Below are 10774 nucleotides of genomic sequence, written 5' to 3'. Positions count from 1 at the left end.
AAAAACAAAATTTTTCCAATTAAGGGGCAACTTAGCGTGGCCAATCCATCTACCCTGGACATCTTTGTGGTTTGGGGGTGAGACCCACAAAGACACGGGGAGAATGTGCAAACTCCACATGGACAGTGACCCGGGACAGGATCAAACCCGGGCCCTCGGTGCCGTGAGACATCAGTGCTAACCACTACGCCACCATGCCGTCCCTTAACATCATAAATTTCAGTACCCAATTTATCTTCCAGTAAAACAGAACCAGAAATATCATCCTCTTCCAAAACATATCAAACAAATAGTAAATAATTCAAATATAAGCTTTTACTCCAACAGATGATTCGACGTAAATATACATAAGATATTCTATAATTGTTCAGGAATGTCATCAGCAGTTTTCCTTCAGTTTCATAGAATTTACAGTGCAGAAGGAGGCCATTTGGCCCATCGAGTCTGCACCGGCTCTTAGAAAGAGCACCCCACCCAAGGTCCACACCTCCACCCTATCCCCATAACCCAGCAAACCCACCCAACACCAAGGACAATTTTGGACACTCAGGGCAATTTATCGTGGCCAATCCACCTAACCTGCACATCTTTGGACTGTGGGAGGAAACCGGAGCACCCGGAGAAAACCCACGCACACACGGGGAGGATGTGCAGACTCCACACAGACAGTGACCCAAGCCGGGAATTGAACCTGGGACCCTGGAGCTGTGAAGCAATTGTGCTATCCACAATGCTACCGTGCTGCCCAAGTTTATATTTGAACTTCCATTTACTGTTATTACAGACATTTTGGGCGCGATCCAATAGCCACGCTATGCTGGAAAAGCAGCTCCCACAGCGCAGCATGGCCTTTGAAAGCCAGGATCTACCCGGCTCGCAACGCCGCATCAGATTCAACACAATCTCGCGAGACGTTATGATGTGAATCCTGCCCACTTCCTGATCACTTTCTGGAAAATCTGCATATTAGAGCGAGGCAGTAAGCCTCACTCTAATATGCAGATTCCCGAGGTACCTGAGGCTTTGGGTATCCACTCCTTCACCTCTTGGGCGAGTGCTGTTCAGCTCTGGTCCCCACAATTTGGGACCAGATGGAACGGTACTTGAGGAGATCTCCAAGGGGATCGGAGGCTCCCAGCTGAATGTCCTTTGGGCAGGGTGATGCCCTAGCATTGCTGGTGCCAGTCTGGCACTTTCAAGGTGCCCAGGTGGCACTTCCAGCTGGCATGGGGGGTGCCAGATTGATACGGCCAAGTGGACCCTCCATATTGCATTTGGGTTGGAGGAGGAAGGTAGCAAATTTTTTCAGGAGCCTCGAAGATCAAGATGTCATTTTAAATGGCTCGCTAGGGAACTTGGTTCCCTTTTGGGAGAATCGCGCCCAAATGTGTTCTCTTCATTCCCATTGCGTTCAAACATTTGAATAATATGTTGTAAGATAATAAAATATGTCTACTTTAAGATTGGAATCAATATTTCATAAAATCAAACTCAACCAATACTAAAATATTTCAATTAATTCCTTTTTTTATATGCAAAACAGAAAGCAGGAAAAGATGTAACTATATATATTTACTAAAGGCGGTACTAAGGAAATTATTAAAGAAACTGCCAAGTCAACTGTTGTAGAATTTCCGGCTGTCCATTCTTCATGATCTGTGAGCGAAAATAATTTAGTTAAAATACCGATAATGCACTTTTAAGTTATAACAGTTATACAACTCACAGCTCTCATTGAAGATTATGGCCGGGGTTCTGTGGGGCAGTCTACTAATAATAGAATTCTCAATGGTTAATTGCTAAATACCCCATCGGGCCAAAATTGGGATTGACGCTGGGTGCCAAACCGACTGCGATGCTTCCCACCCTGCCAGCCATAATGGGCGGGATTCTCTCAGCCCACGCCGGGTTGGAGAATTGCCGGGCCAGGCGCGAATCGCGTGCCACCGCCCTGACGCATGTCTGCCGATTCTCCTTGAGCGGAGAATTGGCGGCATTGGCGCGGTCAGCGCGGCGTCAGTCGGGGGCCGCAACCCGCCGAATCTCCGCCCGGGTTGGGCCGAGTGGCCGCAAAACAAATCCGAGTCCCACCGGCGCCATCCAAGTGTGGTCTTACCCGGCAGGACCTCAGCGTACATCCTTTCAGGGGCGGCCTGGATGGGGGTGGGGAGACCGACCCCGGGGGGGGCCTCCGCTGTGGCGTGGCCCGCAATCGGTGCCTCTCGGGCTGGGGGCCTCTTTTGCTCTGCGCCGGCCCCTGTAGCCCTATGGCATGTTGTGTCGGGGCCGGCGCAGAGAAGGAAGCCGACGTGCATGCGCGCAATCGCGCCGGTTGCAGCGCGCGTGCGCAGACCCGCGGAGCCCATTTGACGCCAATATCGGCAGCTGGAGCGGCGTGGATCGCTCCAGTGCCCTGCTGGCCTCCTGTCGGGCTCAGAATCGCTGCTCCTGGGGGCCTGTTGACGTCTTCGTAAAACACAACGGCGTTTACAACGGCGTCAACACTTAGCCTCAGCATCAGAGAATCCCGCCCAATGTGTTTCCCAATGTCTTCGAAGGGCTTCCCGCCCCAACCCGGCGGGAACATTCAAATAGCTCATTAGATCTATTTAACTCTTGTTGGTGGGCAAGATGACCAATTCACATGCCAGCTGGGATGCTCCAGCCCCCCCACCCCCCATCTCCCACAGAACCGAGAGTCCCGCTGGCATAAATTGAGGCAAATACTGAGGAACGTGATCCTGGTGACCTGCAGTCTGAGGGATGGTAATGGGAGAAGCTTCCTTCCAACAATTGCCTCCAGAGTGCAGGGGGGGGGGCCTTCATGGGAGGTGGGGGTCAGGGGGGCTTGTGTTGTGCTGGAGTATCTCAGGTTGGGCTCTTTCCTGGGAAGGGAATTGTTTGGCTACTCTCCCCATCTGCCTTTAAACCTATTAAAAAGTCACCCAGTATCACAAAAATCTCTCATAATTAAGTGAAAGTGATCCCATCTGTACCTCTGAACCCTTTATATGTCTCTTAGCATGCTAAGTTTAAAGGTCTGTGAGGTGAAGGTAAAAGAGTCCCTTTACAGTGGTGGAAACTTTCGAAGTGGTTTTCTCGCAGTCGATTTCATTGCCCTTTAAAGTATAAAAGCCTGTGTGTGTCTGGAAGGCAAAAGCTTCGAACTACACTGTTTACATTAAATTTCACATAAAATTGTTTCAAATGGGAGATTTGGATTGTTAATTTACATAGCTCTGCAGGGATCCATTAACTCGGGGGAAGAGGTGGTTTCCTAATTGCAGTTATTTTTAAAAGGCTGGCTTTTTGTTCTCAAGTGCTTTCCAGAAAGAGCAGGGGTTGCTCTTTTTCATATCTGTCATTTACTTATAGTTGTATATTTATGTATAAACAAATTATTCAGGATGGTCATTTATTTATTGTTAATTATTTAGTGAAAGCATTGTGGGGACAGCATGGTGGCGAAGTGGTTAGCACTGCTGCCTCACGGCGCCGAGGTCCCAGGTTCGATCCCGGCTCTGGGTCACTGTCCATGTGGAGTTTGCACATTCCCCCCGTGTTTGTGTGGGTTTCGCCCCCACAACCCAAAGGATGTGTAGTGTAGTTGGATTGGCCACGCTAAATTGCCCCTTAATTTGAAAAAATGAATTGAGTTCTCTAAGTTTAAAAAAGAATAAAAATAAATAAATAATAGAAGCATTGAATGATTATTTGGACATGTTGTAAGGGTGTTGTTAAATAGAAGTTTTCTAATTATCTCAAATTATCACAGCCAATCAGTAACAGTTATAACAGAGCCCAGAAAGCAAAATTTAGTCATAAATCCCTGCCAGTAGTCTTTTTATATAAAAATATACAGAGTTTCAAATCTCAAATTCCTGAATTCCTAAACACCCGGACGATGGTACAAAAGCAAAATACAGTTGATGCTGGAAATCTGAAATAAAAACACAAAATGCTGGAAATTCTCAGCAGGTGTGGCAGCATCTGTGGAAAAATAATGTTAATGGGTGAAATCTTGCACTTTGTGCACAGAGTGCTGGCTGGGGCGAGGAAACTGGTGTGTAGCTCGACAGCTGCACAGCCGGGTTTTCCCCTCAGATTCTCTGGCACTCTGGGCACAGAAAATGTTGTGGCATGGTTTCCGCCAGCATGCTGGTGGGGCAATGCCAGCTCCACAGAGACTGGGGCATGTTGTTAAAGGGCGCCTCGATCTGCATTAAAATGGTGAGATGGGAGGAGGTAAAAGGGAAGGTGCATCATCCTTTCCATTTGGATGGAAAGGAGACGTGAAAAGGGGAGGGGTTGTGGGGTGACTGAGGAATGGACCCGGTATCATAGAGGTAACAATCCCTTTGGAATGGTTAAAGGGGAGAGGAAGAAGTATTGGCATCACACTGGAGGTGGCGGTATTGGAAAAGGATGATCCAATGAATATGGGGGCTGGTGGGATGAAGGATGACAGGGGGAACCCTACCATGGATTTGGGAGGGAGGAGAAAGGATGAAAGAGGAAATACAGGAAGTAGAATGGACAAAGAATAGGGCACCATCAACCATGCCCAGTCATCCTCCAGTTCCCTTCCTCACCTCTTTCTTGGGTACATTGATGACTGTTTAAGTGCTGTTTCCTACTCTTAACATGAACTTGAAATTTTATTGAATTTGCTTCCAATTTTAACCTTTGTATGGTCCATCTCTGACGCTTCCCTTCTGATACTTGACTCCTCTGTCTCCATTTTTAGTGTTAAGCTATCAATCAATATTCACTATAGATCTGCTACCTCAAATCCCATTCCTTAGGCCCTACTTCCTATAGGAACTCCATTTTATTTTTCTAGTTTCTCACTTCCAATATTTCTTTTTCCTGACTGCTGAATCCCAGAGAATATGGTTGATAGGGCCCTCAACCATAAACTTTTTATTTATTTCATGCATAAGAACGTTCTTAATCTTCCCCTCCAGTCTGCCCAGCACATGGCACAAGATGCAACTCAGAAGTTATCATTAGATTTAGATTTAGTCCCTAACTCCTTAAACTCTAACTTTGAGACCTCAAACCTACTTCCACTGAAGCAAATCAGGCCAACATGTCTGCTTTCCTGCCTTTCTAATTAGATTTCCTACTTTTAGTTATGGTTGCTGAACAGCACCTGCATTTGTTTAATTATAAAATCACCCTTTTCTTTCTTGTAGATTACCAACTCCACAACTTCCTTTCTGGCCCCTTTTTTTGGTGGTGTCGCAACATTTCTCAAGATCCTGAATCCTAGCCAACCATCTACCTCACATTTCAAAATGATGCTGTTTTTGACTTTGGGCAATGATGTATTTAAATATACTTTCAACTACTCAGGGAATCCCTTTCTCTCTCTCTCTTGCCTGTGCAGATGATCAGCCACATTTCCCCTTCTGCACTATCACCATACAACACTGTACTCTGGATGACCACATTTAGGAGACTCTGGGCTTAATTTTACCAGCCCCTACGAGGCAGGCTGGAAGGCACAGGGAGCAAAAAAATGTTGGTACCAAGTCAGATCAAGTCCATGAAGTGGTGCCAATGTTGGGGTATTTTACAATGGCAGGGCTGGAAATGAACCCCCCCCCCCCCCCCCCCCCACCCAGGAGATGGCAGATAGCTAATTAACATGGTTAAACATAGAACATGAACATAGAACATGCAGTGCAGAAAGAGGCCATTCGGCCTATCGAGTCTGCACCAACCCACTTAAGCCCTCACTTCCACCCTATCCCCGTAACCCAATAACCCCTCCTAACATTTTTGGACACTAAGGGCAATTTAGCATGGCTAATCCACCTATCCAGATATCATATTAAAGGCAGGTTTTGCTGCCTGTGACTTTCCATGCATGAAGAGGCCACTAATCATATGGACACAACTTCCCAGTGGTGAGGTTTCCCCTCCAACACCCTGCCCCATGAATTTGTAAAACATTTTACTTCATCGACCTGAGGTCTCTGCATACCTCAGCAACAGCCATCTTTCCTAATGACTCTTCTGAGGTTTCAGAGTTGCCAGCCCTGTTATTGGGATGGCAGCATGGAAAGTCATCGAGTCATTGAAGTCTATAGCATAGAAAAGGCCTTTTGGCCCATCACGTCTGCGCCTTAATTTGATGGCAGGCCTGCAGGCAATTCATTAGGTGGCCGCTTGTGATAAAATTGCCAAGTCCACCGAGTGCAACCTGGGGACCCATGTTTCACCCTGACATCAAGGCCTCCACTCACCTGATGAATTTAGTTCAGTAACCCAAAACCCTTCTATATTACAGATTGTGCAGCAAATTGCTTCTTGAAGACAGAAATGCAGTTTTTCAGGGACTCAGGGTGTGATTCAGTGGACATAAATCAAATTCTGCTTCCAGGCGTGTTTGGCGAGGTGTTTCCCGGCAGCTGCAGCGCTATTCACCAGCTCTCTGACAGTTTTTGGGGCCTCGGGGAGTTTCTACCCATCAAGGCCACACTTTGGCAGATTGATGTGCCATCAATGAACACAAAACGAGTAGTGAACGTAACTGAGTTGGCCAGGTAATGCCTCCAATGTCGCACATCTTCTACAATGGCTTGGGCTTCCTTTTCTCGGAGGAGTGTTGCATTTCGGAGGCATGGAGGGAACGGGAGAAGAAAGCCACGGGCCTGCCCGCCTGGTTGAGGGTAGCGGCCAGAGCAACGTCCGACGCAACGCTCTCCACCTGGAACGGAATGGACTCGTCCACAGCATGCATCGCGGCTTTGGCAATATCTGCCTTGATGCGGTTGAAGACCAGGTGGGCCTCGGCCATGAGGGGAAAAATGGTGGATTTAATAAGTGGACGGGCCTTGTCCGCATAATTGGGGTCCCACTAGACATAGTAAGAGAAGAACCCCAGGCATCTCTTCAGGGCCTTGGGGCAGTGGTGGAGGGGGAGTTCCAGGAGGGGGCGCAAGCGGTCGGGGTCGGGCCCGAGGACTCCGTTTTCCACAACGTAGCCAAGGATGGCTAGGCGGGTTGTGCGGAAAACGCATTTTTTCTTTTATAGGTGAGGTTCAGGAGTTTAGCGATGTGGAGGAAGTGCCAGAGGTTTTCGTCTTGATCCTGCTGGTCATGGCCGCAGATGGTGACATTATCTAAGTACGGGAACATGGCCCACAGCCCGTACTGGTCAACCATTTGGTCCATTTCTCGTTGGAAGACTGAGACCCCATTGGTGACGCCGAAGGGAACCCTGAGGAAGTGGTAGAGGTGGCCATCTGCCTCGAAGGCAGTGTATGGCGGTCCTCCGGGTGGATAGGGAGCAGGTGATATGCGGACTTCAAGTCAACTGTGGAGAAGATTCGATACTGCGCAATCTGGTCAGATATGCGGGGGAGGGGGTACGCATCGAGCTGCGTGTACCGGTTGATGGTCTGACTGTAGTCGATGACCATCCGGTGCTTCTCCCCAGTCTTGACGACCACCACTTGGGCTCTCCAGGGGCTGGTACTAGCCTCAATGATCCCCTCTCGTAGGAGTCGCTGGACCTCCGACCTGATAAAGGCCCTGTCCCGTGCACTGTATCGTCTGTTCCTAGTAGCGACGGGCTTACAGTCCGAGGTGAGGCTAGCGAAGAGCGAGGGTGGGGCGACCTTAAGGTTTGCGAGGCTACAGATGGTGAGGAGGGGGCAGGGGTCCACTGAACTTTAAAGTAAGGCTTTAGAGGTGGCACTGGAAGTCGAGCCCCTGTAATAGGGCAGCGCAGAGATGGGGAAGGACGTAGAGTTTAAAGTTAGTGTACTCTACGCCTTGTACAGTAAGGGTCGCGACACAGTACCCCCGGATTGCTACTGAATGTGATCTGGAAGCCAGGGAGATTTTCTGGGTCACGGGTAAAATTGGGAGGGAGCAGCGCCTTACCGTACCTGGGTGTATGAAGCTGTCTGTGCTCCCTGAGTTGAAAAGGCAGGCCGTTTCATGCCCGTTGATCCGGACAGTCATCGTAGATTTTGTGAGGTGATGAGTCCGGGATGGTCGAGCGTGATGGAGGCGAGCTTCGGAAGGTGATGGGTAGGCCGGTCGGAGGTAGTGGCGGCCAGCGTACGACCGGGTGAGCAGGGCTCCCAGGAGGCTGCGGAGTGGACCCAAGGTGGCGGCCCCATGGGTCTCGCGTGGCGGGTAGCATCGGAGATGGCGTCATAGATGGCAGCCCCCATGGGTCGCGTGTGGCGGGTGGAGTGCAAGATGGCATCAAAGATGGCGGCCCACATGGGTCGCATGTGGCGGGTGAAATCGAAGATGGCGGCGAAGATGGCAGCACCCACGGGTCACACATGGCAGGTTGCGCGGCAGCTGGGGGTGGCCCCGACAGGCAGCAGGCAGCTCTGCTGGGCCTATGAGTTTTCGGGAGAGATCGGGCCTGGCAGGCTGTCACAAAGTAGCCCTTCCTCCCACACCCGTTGCAAGGCAGTGTTGTCTGGGATGTGTACCCTGGCCGCAGAAGTAGCACTTCGGGCTCCCGGCGTTGGCGGGCTGCTATGCGGCACAGGCTTGCGCCGCACTTGAGTCGGATGATGGCGGTGCCCACGAGGTCCACGAGATTGCTGCGTGGTCAGAGGTGTAGGCCTCCATGTTCTGGAAGGCCACCTCCAGCGAGTTTGAGAGCTGCACTGTCTCTGGGAGGCCGAGTGTACCCCCTTCTAGCAATTGCTGGCGGATGTAGTTCGATTTCATACCTGCGGCATAGGCGACCCTGATCAGCAGCTCCGTGTGTTGGGTAGCCAATACCACCTGGCAATCACACTTCCGGCTGAGTACCCAGAAGACACGCAGGAATTCTGCTAGTGATTCCCCAGGGCGTTGTCTTCTCGTGGCAAGAAGGTGCCTAGCATACACCTCGTTTACAGACTTTACATATTGCCCCTTTAGCAGCATTATCGCCTCCGTATATGAGGGGACGTCCCTGATGAGAAGGAAAACTTGCGAGCTCACCCGTGCGTTGAAGATCTGCTTCTTTTGGAGGTCGGTGAAGTCTTTGGTGGAGGATCCAAGGTACGCTTCGAAACAGCTTAGCCAGTGCTCGAATGTTGCAGTGGTGTTGGCTGCCTTTGGGTCCAGCTCCAGACGATCAAGCTTGAGCGATGAATTCATCTTAGAAGTTTAGTTTATTAAATTGATGTGCCATCAATGAACACAAAACGAGTAGTGAACGTAACTGAAGCTTTAATAAACTAAACAAAAAGCCTCCTGGCCTCGGATCCCGAACTGAGGCAGCGGCGGAGACTAGCCACTTTTATACCGAGCCCGAGGGGAGACGGAGCCAGAAGGCAGTGGTTTACCACATTACATATAATACAGTGGCAGTTTACCACAATACACATATTATATACGACAGTGGTTCGGAGGCAGCAGGGACAAGCCCAGCCATGTAACAATACAACAGTACAATACAATACAGTGGTTTATCACACAGATTTCCTGCAAAGGCTCCTTGCAGATTGGGGCATCATTTCGTCCAGCTGCCATGATCTCTGCACACCCTCTTTCAAGCCACCCTCTGCTTTCAGGACACGGCCCTTCACCCCCACCCACCCAACCTTTTGGTGGCCCCTGGAACCTCCTTACCCTCCTCTCATGGGCATGGTCCCTGGCCCTCACCCCTGGCAGTGCCAACCTGGGCACCTGGACACTGCCAGCCTGGCACCTCAGCAGCCCCACCGTGGACACCAGGGTACCAGACATGCAGTGCCAATGTGCCCAGGTTGGCACTGCCAGTGGTCAGGTGCCAGCAGAAGTGCCAGGGTACTACCCTGCCTTATCCTCAACCACCCGGGGTCACTAATGGCCTGTGAGACTCCCGTAGTGCCATCACGCCTAGTTTATGTTTTTGGAATCCAGTGTTAAACGGAGCCCGGTTGAGGTCACAAATGTCAATGCGGAGATTGCGTTTGTTACGGAGGTCAAAGTCAACAGAATCTCAAGCGAAACGTCACCCAGGACGGAGAGTGAAACCCAGACTGCCTTATATAACTGGCTAATGATGCACTTTAGGTCACCTTGCAACCTTGCCTTTGACCCACTTGGTTCTGGCATACACCATCACAATCCACAATGGGTACACAGGGGAACAAAAATAGGAGAAAGATTAAATCATTTTAGCATATGGTGCTGCCAAACCACTTCAACACATATCTTCATTTTTAAAAAAATCTTCCAACGCAGATAACTTGAAGATAGCCCATGAAGACAATTGGATACATATTTAAAAAGGTTGACTCCCCGGGGCCGGGTAAAAGACGAATGGCTCATTTAAATCTGCTGTTCTGGATCATGCGAGGGTGAGATCTAGATCACGCTGGACGGAGCTCCACTCCACTGTTGATCAACAGTTCGAGATCAAAAACCAACATACCGTAATTTAATCATAACTTAACTATTTTATAGGATTAATATGCTTATATGATTAATAGAAAGTGAAGAGAGCTTTAGGCCCTCTGAAAGAATGAATGCAATACAAGTCAAATGGGGTTTGACAAAATTGATTTCAGATTAATTTCCTTCCACATCCATCCGTCTGAATGGAACTGATCCTGTCCATTCGAAAATTCACCACCAGGCGGGATTCTCCAAGCCCCCGCCAAGTCAGAGAATTGCCGGGGGCGGCGTGAATCCCACACCCGCCGGCTGCCGAATTCTCCGGCGCCGGGGATTTGGCGGGGGCGGGAATCGCGCTGCGCCGGTCGGCGGCCGCTCGCAGCGGCCCCCCTGGCGATTCTCCGGCCCGTGATGGCCGAGT

General features: G+C 49.9%; 1 protein-coding gene across 1 annotated transcript in view; it reads right to left on the bottom strand.

Annotated features, from left to right (window-relative positions):
• Positions 1-517: 517 nt before the first annotated feature.
• adgrf3a (adhesion G protein-coupled receptor F3a) overlaps positions 518-10774 on the bottom strand; it is a 171178-nt gene continuing 160921 nt past the window's right edge. Inside the window, exon 18 of the mRNA XM_072500692.1 lies at positions 518-1656. The gene's annotated coding sequence lies outside the window, so the exon portion shown is untranslated. The remainder of the gene's footprint in view (positions 1657-10774) is intronic.

This window comes from Scyliorhinus torazame, chromosome 4 (genome assembly GCF_047496885.1).
Source record: "Scyliorhinus torazame isolate Kashiwa2021f chromosome 4, sScyTor2.1, whole genome shotgun sequence".
Taxonomy (NCBI): Eukaryota; Metazoa; Chordata; class Chondrichthyes; order Carcharhiniformes; family Scyliorhinidae; genus Scyliorhinus; species Scyliorhinus torazame.
This window is presented reverse-complemented; position numbering and strand designations above follow the sequence as displayed.